Genomic DNA, 13755 nt, shown 5'->3' on the forward strand with positions numbered 1-13755 from the left:
AGCAATATGATTTCAGAGGAAAATTTTTGACCATTTAACCAAATATATTGCTGCGGTTTCTGGCAAAAACCGCAGCAATATATTAAAATAATTATAAAAAAAATATTACTTGGACCTATTGCTGCGGTTCCTACATAAACCGCAATAATAGACTTTTAAATTAATATAAAAGGGTCAATTAAGGTTTCCTTATTTCACTCCTCTCACCCTTGGTTCCACGCCTCTCCCTTTCCCTCTCACTCTCAGTTCCACACCTCTTCCTCTCCCTCTCAGTTCCACGCTGCCTCATCTTCTCTCTTCCTCTAATCCCTCTCATCCTCTCATTTAGGATTCTTTATCATGTTCGCTCGCAGCGATTTGTTCGGTTCCTTTGCAGCGATTTTTCCTCTCATTTAGGATCTCTTTCGCAACGAGTTGAGATCTGGGCCGCGAGGGTTGTCTCGGGTTGCCGGCGACAACTCTTCGTTCATTCGTCACACGCAACGAAGTTTCGAAGTTTCGGTTGGTGGCTAGCGACCTCGACTCAATTCATTCGTCACGCGTTTCCTCGACCACAAGTCCTCGTCGGAAGCGTTAGAGTGTTCGACCGCAAGTCGTCGTGACGATGAGGGGGTGGATATGAAAGTCGTCGTGACGACCGCTATCGTTAGAGTGTTCGACCGCAAGTCACGTCGTCGTCGGAGGCGTTAGAGTGTTCGATCTCTTTGTTCTTTTTTTTCATTTCCTTTTTTTTCGTTTTTAAGCTCTGTATATATAAAAAAAAAAAAAAAAACTCTTCGTCTGTTCGCTTGAAGACCGTTCGACAACTGCAACAATATTATTTCCATTATTTTGGTTTTAGGATTTCTGTTTTGATTATTTTTGTTTTTAGATGTGTGTAGATTTTTTGTTTTAGTGTTTGCAGATCAGTTTCTCATTTCTCTTTATTATACTTTTTGTTTTTATTATATTTATTTTTGTAATGAATTAGTTAGTTGTTTTTTTTATACTTTTGATTTTTATACTATACCTTACCTAGCTATATTGTAATAATATATTTCAATTTGTATTGTTTATATTTTTGAATGTTATATAATAATTTTTTGTCATTAGTTTTAATCAGTAGTGTTTTCTTTCTTTTACCCTTTTTGTCTTTCAAATTTGATGACAAAATACCAAAAAAATTTTTTTTTTTACCTGTACTACTACATATTGCTGCGGTTTTACCAAGAAACCGCAGCAATATCCCTTATAAATCTGATAAAAAAAATTATATATTGCTGCGGTTTTACGGGTAAAACCGCAGCAATATTGTAACAGCCCGCACTTCCGAGCTGCTAACTAATCACACTTAAGATACACAATCAACACTTAAGAATCCTCAAATTTACATTTATTCACAGCGGAAACAAAACCTATAAAAACGATCCTGGATCCGTGGGTCAGGGGCCCACAACATAACAACTTGAAAATCAAATAACATATTACAAATACTTCCAAACAAAGCATCGAACTTTAACCTCAGTCCACCATCTCATAACATAAAAAATCTTCTTCTTGATCAATAATCATATTCCAAGTCCTCGACATCAACCCTGCAAAATCACTAACAATGAACCCTGCCCCCACCAGGACAGGTTCCAAGAACAAAATCAGAAAAACTGAGTACACACACTGTCCAACCAGAAATTCATTTTAGTGGCTTAAAATGTAGTTGTGCGGTTTATTACTCGTCAAGTGGAACAATCCCAAACTTCAAAAATACTTAAAATCAAATAGTTAGAAATGTTTTTATTACGACACCAACAACCCCTAATTAGAAGTCCGATAAAGAGTACTCATACATATACTATAGATAATAAGTTCTTTGCCATAAGGACAAATTTCAACAACAGTTGAATACATAAGCTCATCCCAAAACCTCATTTTTGGTGGCTTAAGACCATTCATATACAATTCATGCTAGAATTCGGCATGCTTCACAAGTAAGCTGCTTGCTTAAAAATTTCAGGATTACTATCCTTGCACAATCGCATTAAAGTAAGAATTTTTATCATAAAGATCACCATTTAGATCATTCAAACCCCTTTGGGTCTATAGCATTTAATTTCATTGGGTAAAGCGAACACGAATAGAGAGGGGCTCCTTACATAAGGAGCCGACTGTCTCTAAGCTAATGGAGGTCGTCACCCCACCGTTTAAATAATTTATGCTTGGAAGCCTTAACCAGGACATGTCCCATTTTTATTATCTGCTGGACTTCACCCACCCAGCGAGGGTTCGAAAGGAGATCACCCATCCTCCAAGGGTTGTTGTTCATACCATACCTTATTTGGTATCGGCCTTTACCCACTTGTATCCATAGTTTATTTACATAAATAGTTTAAATGCACATTTTATCAATACCACACGTGTTTCAAAGAACACATATTTATCCATGAAGAGGAAAAATAATCACCACTACTATGGTGTTGCTAATCATTGCAAGACTTGGATCTTCTTTTGAAATCTTTTGTTTTACGTCTACAATTTCACATATTAGTTACGTGTAAAGATATAAGGAAATAATCAATTCTTTACTACTTGTAAAAGTCGTATAGGCACTTAGTGTGCTCATTTAAACTTTACCAAAAGGGTTGAGTTAACAAGAACATTTGGAACTTTTGTCAAAATAATTACAGCAAAAATACTGAACTTAAAATGAACATAACTTCCTGCTCGGTACTTCGAATTAGGAATTTCCAAAACTTAACCTCAATAACTTTTGGATCATGACTACTCAAAGGAAGAATACCAGCTCCATAACACATATTGAGCATCTCGCTCCATAAATGTTGTTTACTTTCCCCATAAAACAATCGCTAAATCATAATGCTTATTTTCCAATAACACAAACTTATATCTTTCAAAACTTATTATACTCTTGTTCTTAATTCGTATCGCATACTCAATTCCAAAGTGTATCAACGACTTAAACCTCCGTCCGTAAATTAATATAAAACAAAACAAAGTTGAAATGTAATTAACATATCCAAAATACCTGAACCTCAATAATCTTATAATAACACAACTCGAATATCAAATAATCACTAGTACAAAGTTGATCTATGGTAGCATGTATAAGGTAACACTTTTCAAAATTCAAGTTTCTTGAATATGCACGTAACACTTTGGTAGCACTTTATTAATATGTAACATTTAATGTAACACTTTTTTTATAAGTAACACTTTGATGTAGCACATTTTCAATTGATTAACATTTTGATGTAACACTCTAAGATAGGTAACACTTTTATATTTGTAACACATTTTAAAGTAGCACTTTAAAATAGCGAAATTTTTAGAGTATAAGTATTTTTTATCGGTAGATACGCATAAGTATTGTTCCAAAAAAAAAGAGTAAAGTTTTTAATATAACATTATGATTTTTTAATTGTTAATTTATTTTAGGAGCTATTTTGTAATAGTCCTATTTTTAAGAGCAACTATCATATGCTAATTATATTTATTAATTTAATTATTTATTGTATATTTTTTATACTTGAGTTGTAATATTAATTTTATGAGTTATATCTAATAATATGGTGTTTTATCTTTATTTAAATTTAGTTATGAAACTTATAATTGTTAGGTTTGCAATTTATTTATTATGTCATAATTAAATATATTTTGAATTTTAATTTTTAATTGGACTTCAACACCCTGTAGGCAAGTAAGGTCACGTTAGAGTGTCTTTCGAAGACTCTCTCACTTTAAAAAAATGAGTTGAGTAATATTTTTCAAAAAATGAAAACCCAATAATACCAAAACCCCCAAGGCCCCCTTTTCGGTTTGAGAGATAAAATGGATCATCTTCTCTCTCTCTCTCTTCAAACTCTTCTATTCACTCAAAAGGCCAAAACCCCAAACCGATGTCTCTCTACCTGATTCTCCCTCAACCGTGAAATTCTCTCCTGTGTTTATTCTCGTCGGCTTCCCAGCTCGTCGGAGCTGCGTCTTCCACCCATGGCTTCTCTCTCCACTATTCGCGGTGTTGTGGCTATTATTATTCTGTTGCGCTGCCGTGCGTCGGCCTGCCGCTGCTCAAATCTTGTTCTATTACCTAAATTCCTCATCTTATAATTTTGGTAATGAGTTCTCAATTTATTTTATTTGATTCATTGATTTCCACTCCCCTTAATTACACATTTCAGATATTAGTGAAAAGTGATGGTATTTTTAGGTTACTATTGAGTTTTAGTCTCCGTTGTGCATAAATTATTGCTCCATTAGTTTTCTAAAGTATAACTAACGTGTTTATTGAATTGAGAATCATGTATTGGTCATTTGGTTGAACTTGTGGTGGAGAAAAATGGAATTGAGAATGGTTGAATGAGTTGGTGATGACGAGATAAGGTGCGATGGAACGAAGAGTCACATAATGTTATCTTTTGTTCTAGAAATGGAGTACCGATTTTCATCAGTAACATGATTTCTAATTGATGGTAATTAAAATTTCAAAATCGATTGTGTGTGATATTATTCCGATAGTTGGAAATTATGTGATAAGGTGGGATGAAAGAGGCACAAGTTATCTCTGATTCTAGATTTAGAGTAGCAATTCTCTGATTCTAGTTCTCAAAATTAATAGCTTGTGAAATTAAATCCTTCTGTCAAGTTTTTGGTTTAGCTATTTCTTAAGACTTATTCAGAGTGCAGAAATGGCATTTTTTTTTCTATTCGATGGTCTGTTTTTCGCTTCATCTTTTTGTGCGCGATTGTGTATAAGAGAGACTCCAATAACAAAATTTCCCTCTTCCAGTTCTGATTTTGCATACCCATAGACACCCCTTTTTCCTTGTTGAAAATTGAACGAGGGCCATGATTTGAGTGCAAGAGTGGAAGCTCCTTCCAACTAGCTCCGCTTCGCGACTTCTTAGTTGTCATTTTATGTTCTTCATATGTTAGCATATGTGTGTATCTTTTCTTCAATTTTTTTTTCTTCTTTTGTCAAACTTTTGTAAATTTAAATGTTGGTAGTGCAAACTTGGCAATTGTGGCTCTTCATCATATTCATGGTCTGGCATAGTAATCACTGTCTATGTCTTCTTGATTCAATTATGTACTTTACACAATGTGTTCATCTCTTTCCCCTAGTGTCCTATGTTGCATTTCCTCTTAACTCATATAGTTCTATATTTTCTCAAATTTTGATTACATGTTATAGCTTGCCTTTCTTTTCCAATAACATTTTTGTGTTATCTCTAATTTTTGTTAAATGTGGTTGCATTTTGCTACAAGTTATAAGTGTCGTGTTGACATTCAATATTTATCATAAATTTCTAAATCTTCCCATGGATGAAGTTGCTTATATCATTTGTGTTTGGCTGTATGTTATGTTTCTATGAAATAGATTAGCACACTGATGTTGGGTGAACACAAAGGAGGTCCATCAAGTCATCATCTATTAGTTCTGTAAAAGCTGCGAAGTATTTAAGTATGAATAATTCTATCTCCAACAGACTGCTACACATGCTGCCTTGTGGCATCCTCCATTTCTTAGGTAATTCTTCTAATTTTAGTCCTCTTTATGGTCGATCACTCTATAAATCATAGATATTATGTTCAGTTTGCAGGTGAATTATGTCCTAGCACTGTTGGTTAGAATTAAAACCTGGATCACCCTTGAAATTATCTAGTCATTTTTAAATTTTCAGGGTTGATGCATCGCGGCAAATACTTCACTGTACAATTCTATGAGTAGAACCAACGAATATAATTAACTTACATTACCTAAAACTAGTAAAGTCATCTAGACTGACGATCTTACAATAATTTGAACATACAATTTTATCACTCTTTTTTTAGAGTCTTCATCATTGCAATATTACTTTTATGATTGGCCTGATAGTTATATTAATTACAACTTTTTTTTGTGGAAAGTAAGTATGGCAGGTTATGAAAAGATCAGAATGACGAGGATAGCACAAAATATAATGAATTGCTGAATATCATGCTATACATATACTGTAGTCAGACTTTGAAGATACAAATGAACAAGAGCTTCAACAGGTATTTTTTTATTATTGTAGTCCATATATATTTTCGGTATGGCCGGGTAATGTGCCGCCTATTGTAGTGAAACGGGTACCCAGTTATCCGGAAAAAAATAATGTTTCTTTGGAAATTTTCACCGATATGCCACGTTGGGCCATGCTCTACTGAACTGTCATACTAATAGATGTATACAAAGTAAAGGATTGGTCTACAATGATGCATACTTAAGCTAATTTAGGGGAGGGTTAAATATCAAAGCTAATATTGATCAAATTACGTAAGTGGAAGTGTTTATTTATGTCATAGAGACATCAATAAAACTGGGTGATCTTTTACCCTACTGTAAGACAAGTAGTTTCCTGTTATGATATGACATTAAATTCTTAAAAGAAATAGTTTTCTGCTACCCAGATGAGTTCCAATTTCTGTTGTATCTGTTGGAAATATAACTTTTGAAATTGGCATGGAACTTTTACCATTACCACTATTTGTTAGCAGCTACTAGATGTGCTAGATGTTGCGTTAATGATCATCTGGACGCTGGGCTGCATCGAGAAATGACCAAACTTGATTTCATGTATTGCCTCTATGAAATATGGTCAAGATTGGCCTAGTTTAGTTGGGTGGACGCCCTCCTTCTCACATCAAGAAACTTTTATCTTATCTTAAAAAAAGCATCGTCAATGATTAATGGGTTCAAAGTTGATGGATTATGTCATGAGCCATAAAAATGGTTAGAATTATATATAGTCATTTGTATCCGGTGGCAGGTCATGACATTCAAAACAAAATGTGGCCTAAAGATAACATCTCCCCTATTGTGTTGCAGGACCTATAATTGATTAATGAATATGAGAATTTTCCCATCAAAAGAAAAGAGGGGTCGTTTCTTCACTATCTGAGTATCTGTGTTTTAACCAACACTTAAGCTCCACTTTAAGAAGGAGAGATGGAAAAGAAAAATAAATTTACGACAAACCTTTTGCTTTAAATGGCCTCTAACTAAACATATGGGCGCACCAAGTATATCACTAGTTCTAATTTTTTTTTTTTTGACAGACTAGATTTGTTATCATATAAGACTTTGAAGTTTTTTTTTCTTACTGCAGGATGATGGAAATAATGGCGGATTAGAGTAGCAAGCATGCATGATACATCGAGAAGCATGCGTACATGGATAATGGAATTGAAGAATAATGAAAGAATGACCTTAAGATTGATTTAGGTTTATTTAAGGAGATGTATATATTATGATTTTATGATTTAATTTTCAGATTAACTATTTATATTTTGGATGCAATAGTATGTTTTCGATTGAGTATACTCTTTGGCTCATTTTTTCAATGGTCGTTGAGTATTTCTACTCATTTATAACAATAATATCATTTTATTTCCTCTTCAATTATTAGTTTATAGTTTTACTATATTATCATTGTATATATGTCGATAAATAAAGAATGTTACTATAAGATATGTGAAATAGAAGTGTTACACTATAAAACTAGCTGATAAGAAGTGTTGCCAAATATCTAATAGAGTGTTACATATGCTGATTTAAAATGATACATAATATTTAACAAAGTGTTACTATAAGTCAAGAGATGACATAGAAAATGTACTATACAAAAAAGTGTTACATAAAATATTATTAGTAACACTGTAAAAATGCTACATTAGTTTAAAAAAAGTGTTACGTTAGAGAATTTTGAGTAACACTTGAGAAAGTGAAAAATTAGCATTGGAAAGTGTTACCTTAGAGAATAGGTAGCACGGGCAGATGTTTCACTTCTCAAAGTGTTACAAATGACCTAAAGAAACACTTTTAGGCCATTAAGTAACACTTTTGGGGTGATACTTTAGGCCAATTATGCACTAGTGAATCTCACTTACCTCAAATATTCCTTTCAAGGAAGTAATATACATAAAACGTATTCAAAATCAAATGTCTCTCCGCAGTCGAACTCATAACATAATCAAAATGTAAAATATGTTTCTCAAAGACTCATAAGATAATTAACTATTATCGAGACCCAATTATAAGCTCGTGCGATTAATCTGTAATATTTTACTTGTAGACTATAAGGTATCCTCTAACATGATTTGACAATTCCCTTCATCATAATAGTATTTCTTTGTACCTGGACTTCCGTCTTTAACTTATAGCATCTAAACTATATCATTCCAAAATTCTCATGATATGAATTTTCCCCTTAAAGGTTTTCTTATTCCCAATACATGAACTTTCATTGCCAGAATATAACCTTATTACATTATCATAAATCACCCACAATTACTATGGCAAGTCAAAATATCTCACTCCCTTCCAATACTCAACTCGTTGTCCTCATCCTTCTTAAATTTATAATTCACAACCATACGTCCCCATGTATCTGTATTGAAAGCTCATATTAGCCTTAACACCATACGCTTAGTATTGTCATTATATAACTTTAATTACCATGCTCTCTATCATCTAGATTTATATTTTTCTTTCCCAATATCCATTTACATAATCTGATTTATCTTACTAGAAAATTATACCTTTAAACTTTCTTACTTAATCCAATTCCAGATATGACCTTTCATAACTTAAATATTGTAAGTTACACTTCTCTATTTCATATTCTTTTAAACCACCACCCATATCTTGATCCTTTATTTCTCTAATATGACCTTCACATTTCAGATCTTACTCCTCAATATTTAATATTTCGTCTCAAATACTTATTTTGGTTATAACATCTCTTGGACTCACAAAGCTATTGTAACCACTCTATTAACCCTTAGATTAATGCTGAACTTCCAAAATTCACTTCCAAATAATTAGATATCTAACTTGACTTTTATACATAACATTTTATACTCTTCCCACCTTCCAATTTCCTATTTTTACTTCTCCAATTAGAAAATAAGACTCCTAAGCTCTTTTGCACTCCTCATTGATACCCATAATAGAAGTTTTCCAAACTCAGTTATCACCTTCCCTCGACTTAGTCAACATAACTCAAATTTAGTGTCTGATACTTCCTAAACCATCACTCCAGCCCTTTTATATCGATAACACTATTACAAAACTCATTTATTTAACTCTATGTTACAACTTTGAGTGTTTCTCATTCCCTATATATATATACCTTCCAATATATACTTTTATAGTCGTCTGATCTTTAAGAACCATATAATTTTTATATCGACAACTGACCCATTAATTGACGTTGGCACTCCAAAACTTACACAATCACCCAATCCACTTTTCAAATAATAACTAACATTCTCAAACATAATTCTTCGATCTACTAATTTGTTCCACAACTACTTTGACATAACTTTCCAATATTACAAAACCCAAATTCCTCAAATAGTCCTTGTTGCTATCCTTCTATGACATAATGTAACCTTTTTTAATCTGAACTTATTCTCCTTATAATAATAGTTCATACTATTCTAGTTCATAGTTTACTACATGTATATTTCCGTACTCAAATAATAGTTCCCAAACTCATGTTATAGCGTACTCTGAAATTACAACCACAACTCCAAACCCATATCTTCCAACCTCTAATACATGTATTTCGAAATGGGTAATCAAACATCATAATTGATTTCTTAAAAATTCATACGTGAAACTTGAACAAGAATTAATGTTACCAAGATGTGATACCGAGGTTCTCAACAACTTACAGGTATTATGTTCTATAAAGTTTATACATTTATAACCATATATAAACGAACTCTTTTCTGAAATCATAATTGAGCTTCATAACCTTATCCATTCCCCTAATATATAACTCACTGAACTCATAGAATAAAACTTATAACTATTGAAAATATAGTGAAACTCTCATTTAGAACCAAATGTACAATTCATATCACAAAACATGGTTCATCAAACAAATTTATACTATTGAGTCTCAAAACAACATAACTTATACCCAATAGAACTTATCATGCGATTTAGTTTTACCTTTGTCTTAAAACTCATAAACATGTATTTCAGAAACCATATAGTACAACTCACATTTTTAATACAACATAAGTTAAACTTATGAAAACATATCAAGATCAACTTATATAGTTTATATGATCAATCGAAATATCAATAATATATTTGAAAAGTGGAAGGACATGTGTGTACCTTGAAACAATTCCCAATAACTCGACATTTTGGATAACCACTATAGCTCGAACTTCATAATTATCTCCATATAGATACTCCAACAACGACCTCAAAACAATAACAATAATCATTAACCATCCTCACAACAATTTAGATAAACAAATTGAATTACTCATACTTTTAAGCTCTTCCATGAACTAACCACCACAACCCTTATATACGATCCATTCTACTAATCCAACTCACAACATCAATTCTATCGCTAATTAACTTCATTATGATTTCAGAGAGTATTATCAAGACACATAATTTATAAAAATCAGTTTTTATAAACTTACTTAAGAGGCTTACTTCATATTAGAAGCTTCAATCCAATAAGAAAGATAAAATATTCAATATTTAAGTTTAACAACTCTTATCATAACTATATTTGCTAATCAATAACAAAATTGAGAACCAAGTTTATTTCTAAAATCAGATTATAAAATTCATTTGCACCACACTTGAATTGGAATCAAAGGAGATGAGGAATTAAGAAAAATTAGCTTATACCTTCATATGGAAAGGAATACCAACCAATGGCAGCAACAAGGCAAGCAAGTTAGCAATGACAAATGGGAAAACAAGCCAACCACGGCAGCAACGCAACACAAAGTACAGCAGCAGTGCTGAACTTGTATAAGGCGTAACTCATAGCTCCGAACTCCGAATTGAGCGATTTTTGTGCCAAATTCATTAGCTCGAAGTGATCTACAACTTTGATTCAACAACAAAGAGCAAAATTAGATTGCATGTTGTAGATAATTGAGGCAAACAGATTATCGGAATAAAACAGAGGAGAGAGAAATGAAGTAGCAACACCTAACTTCAAAGACCATACTCATAGCTCCGAACTCCAAATCAAGTGATTTTGTGCCCAAATTCATTAGCTCGAAGTTATCTACAACTTTGATTCAGCAATAAAGAGCAAAATTGGATTGAATGTTGTAGATAATTGGGGCAACAGATTGTCGGAATAAAAACAGAGGAGAGAGAAATGAAGGTAGCAACACCAAACTGCAAGGACCATAACTCATAGCTCCGAACTCCAAATCAAGTGATTTTTGGGTCTAAGTTCAATAACTTTTTGAGATCTACAATTTTCATGTAATAAGTTTTGGCAAATTTCGACTCCAGAATACAGAAATTGAACATGCAAATTACGGGGTATAAAATCAGAGGAGAAAGAAAGTTATTGTTTGGGGTTTTATTTTGGTTTTAAGGTTTCTCCCAATTCTTAACCACTTGGGTAATTAAATGAAGTCTTGAAGAGAATAATTGATCTATGGGAAAAATACATTTTGGCACTTGATTGAGAAGTTATGAAGAGGAGAGAGTGATGCTCTAGCATCTAGAGTACATAGCATGAGTGAGGAGAAATAAATTGTAATTCAAAATGGGTTTCTCTTTATTTCAAAGCTTACAATCCTTAACTCAATATCTCTATTATATAAAATCCATACAAACTTATTTGTGCTTGGAAATTACTTTAGACGATGAAAATAATTCTCAAAGTCATTTCTTTACTAATATGAACATAGCTAACTTGACTAAAACGTGTCTGAAAATATTAGCTATTATACTTATCAAATCTCATTTATAAAGTCGTTATTAAACCTGCTTAAAATATAGGCTATTACAAATATGTTCAAATATTGCTGCGGTTTTAAACCGCAGCAATATAATTAATACCTATTGCTGCCCTCTTAATTGCTGCGCGCCCAAAACCGCATCAATATGACATTTTTTAACCGCAGCAAATGGCATTTATTCTACTAGAGTACTAGTGATGACATTCCCAAACGCAAAAAAGCCTAACATTGTTCACGCCCTTCCTACTAAGATAATTATTGAAATTCTTTCACGTGTCAGTGCTACAAATGCACCTGATTTATTTGCATGCATATTGACGTAAGTTTTATAATTCTTACTTATATAAGTGTTTCATACAGTATGTATCATTAAAAACGCATGTATAAATTTTGTTGTCATCTTATGTAATTATTTTTTTTCAGTTGCAAGGCTATTAATAATATGTCATATGATGAGAAGATTTATGAGAAAGTGTCTTTTGCACAATTGTACATGAGTTCTTGGCGAAATGATGAAAATAAAACAAAATTTTTTGATTTGTGCTTTCGATACAAGAACCCCGGAGCACTTTTGCGCTATGGCATGGTAAAGTTGGTAATTTTTTATTTAATGAAATGTTATGCCATGTATATTTATTTATTTACATTATCAACATAACTAACTAATTTTTCATAGGTACAATATTTTACCTATGTGTTATTAGATGAAGGGATGAAAAACATTGAATTGGCACATTCAAAGAGCAATGTCTTGGCCACTTATTTATTGGAACTTTTGCTTATATGCAATGTGAATGAAGACCGTAAGAGAGGTGTAACCTTATTACTAAATGTGTTTCACCATCATGCAATAGATGAAAGTGGTTAAATTAAGACAAACTGTACGAGATATGATGGTTTTCCTTTGGTTAAATAATAACATTCAAACTGAATCAGATGAAGTGGTAAAGTGTGATAAGGGGCACCTTCATGCATATGACAACATTGTCGACAAATGGGATTACTTCGCATTGGGTCCCGATGATTTCAATAGTTTATGTGATGCATACCTATGTAATCGGGAAGAAGCATTTGTTCTACAATTGCTCCACTAGATTTTTTTAGATATGAAATAGTTATGTTAAGTTTTTGCTTTATTTAAGTATTGTAATTTTATTTCAGTTGTATTAAGGTTGTTTTCATAATAAGACTTTTATTTTCAATAAGATATGTTGAACCCTAGTTTTGATGATGACAAAGAAACAAAGATGCAAACTAAGTAGTGAACTAATGAGTTATTTAAGTGTATGATTTTTAAGGTATCAATGAAAGGAACTAGGAGAATAAGAAGTCAAGGAAGAAGTCAAGAGAGGATTTCAAAGGCTAAGTAAAGAAGTTTCTATAAGTTGATATTGGAGCAAGCATTGGATCAAGAAGAATAAAAGCAAGGCGTTTTATTTTCTAGTTCCATTGTAAAGGAACAAAGTAAGGATGGTAAGGAACATTGACAGTTTTATTTGAGAATGACAGTTTGTTCCTTTCTAAGGAACAAACTAAGTGGCACTAAATGAATCTGTTAAAGGAAATTGGTTTATAAAAGGAACTAGACTTAGGCGTGCAGTAGTATAACGGTACAATTATGAAATTGAGTAAGTCATGCCTAAATAATAGGAAATCAGTTTTTATCTAAATGAAAATCAGTTTTAATAGAAAATCAGTTTTTATCTAAACGAATCTGTTAAAGGAACTTAGTTTATAAAAGTTTTTATCTAAATGAAGTCTAAATAAGTTCCAAAGTGTGTCTGACTAAGTAATTAAGTGAGGTTAACTAATTAAGTGTCAGTGCCTTCATTCTCTCATAATAGCCATTTGTTCTTTGATTTCTTACTCTAATTTCACTAAGCTTATTTCGATCAATTGTATTTTGGTTTTTGGGGTAAGGGAACTTTGAGTGAAGTTCTGTAAGAGAGAAGCTTTGAGTAAAGCTTGTAAGAGTGAGAAAACTTCGAGTGA

At 32.4% G+C, this 13755-nt stretch overlaps 2 long non-coding RNA genes across 3 annotated transcripts; one reads left to right on the forward strand and one right to left on the reverse strand.

Annotated features, from left to right (window-relative positions):
* Positions 1-1348: 1348 nt before the first annotated feature.
* On the reverse strand, positions 1349-10717 carry LOC125497611 (uncharacterized). Its single transcript, XR_007274596.2, has 2 exons — positions 10151-10717; positions 1349-1598 (listed from the first exon to the last, which is right to left on the reverse strand). It is a non-coding gene; the product is annotated as an uncharacterized LOC125497611 (long non-coding RNA).
* Positions 3768-7417, forward strand: LOC104892579 (uncharacterized). 2 transcript variants are annotated; one of them, XR_007274595.2, is made up of 4 exons: positions 3768-4106; positions 5372-5521; positions 5906-6030; positions 7125-7417. It is a non-coding gene; the product is annotated as an uncharacterized LOC104892579 (long non-coding RNA). The 2 variants fall into 2 exon arrangements; XR_789951.4 differs by having other exon boundaries at positions 3769-4106; positions 5902-6030.
* Positions 10718-13755: the final 3038 nt, after the last annotated feature.

Source organism: Beta vulgaris, chromosome 5 (assembly GCF_026745355.1).
Source record: "Beta vulgaris subsp. vulgaris cultivar EL10 chromosome 5, EL10.2, whole genome shotgun sequence".
Classification (NCBI taxonomy): Eukaryota; Viridiplantae; Streptophyta; class Magnoliopsida; order Caryophyllales; family Amaranthaceae; genus Beta; species Beta vulgaris.